The sequence below is a fragment of the Poromitra crassiceps genome, assembly GCF_964638095.1.
Source record: "Poromitra crassiceps genome assembly, chromosome: 6".
In the NCBI taxonomy this organism is placed as follows: domain Eukaryota; kingdom Metazoa; phylum Chordata; class Actinopteri; order Beryciformes; family Melamphaidae; genus Poromitra; species Poromitra crassiceps.
This window is the reverse complement of record NC_139627.1, coordinates 29,431,149-29,432,126: the sequence shown is the minus strand read 5'-3', so window position 1 is coordinate 29,432,126 and position 978 is coordinate 29,431,149.

Below are 978 nucleotides of genomic sequence, written 5' to 3'. Positions count from 1 at the left end.
GGGACTGTGTGGTTAACATGGAATCACCCAGAGGGACTGTGTGGTTAACATGGAATCACCCAGAGGGACTGTGTGGTTAACATGGAATTACAAGGAGAGGGACTGTGTGGTTAACATGGAATTACAAGGAGAGGGACTGTGTGGTTAACATGGAATTACAAGGAGAGGGACTGTGTGGTTAACATGGAATTACAAGGAGAGGGACTGTGTGGTTAACATGGAATTACAAGGAGAGGGACTGTGTGGTTAACATGGAATTACAAGGAGAGGGACTGTGTGGTTAACATGGAATTACAAGGAGAGGGAATGGTTTTGGGTGTAAAGGGACATTTGACTCAAAGCACTACTGTAGCTGGAAGGGCCTGCTACCTACTCTGCTAAAAGTGGTAGCGTCATTGGTTGGGGAATATGAGGTCCTACTAAGAACATCAAGAGTGAAAACTATTAATACTACTAATTAAGTAAAGTAAGGAAGTAAATGAGAAGCACTTTTCTCCATAGCGCCTGGCCTGGGGAACACTAGTAGAATCTACAGTAAACAGGCAGCTAGATGTCAGTTACTTTTGCGTTGGGCTTTTCTTCAACAACTTGTGCCAATTGTGCGAACACCTTCATATAATTTCATCTATTTGTATAACGATAGGTCTTCTAATTGTCAATAATTTGCAATGTATTAAAATTTAGATTTATGTTTTGAATTTCCTTATCAATTGATCTTCATTTCAGGAGAGGTATGTATTTCATACAGCGAAAGTTGAGAGGGTTCCCTCACCTTCTTAAACATCAAATTCAAGGACTTCTCAAGGCCCAATTCCCCAAATTCAAGGAGCCAAAACGGCATAGTTTGAGACATGGATCAAGGTGAATTACTGTTATAACACTGAGAATTTTTTATAATGAAAAGTAGCAGAAGCTCACAATTAAAAAGAGGCTTGAATGTGTGAACACTTCTCAACAGTGCTTAGTTGCAATTGCAAA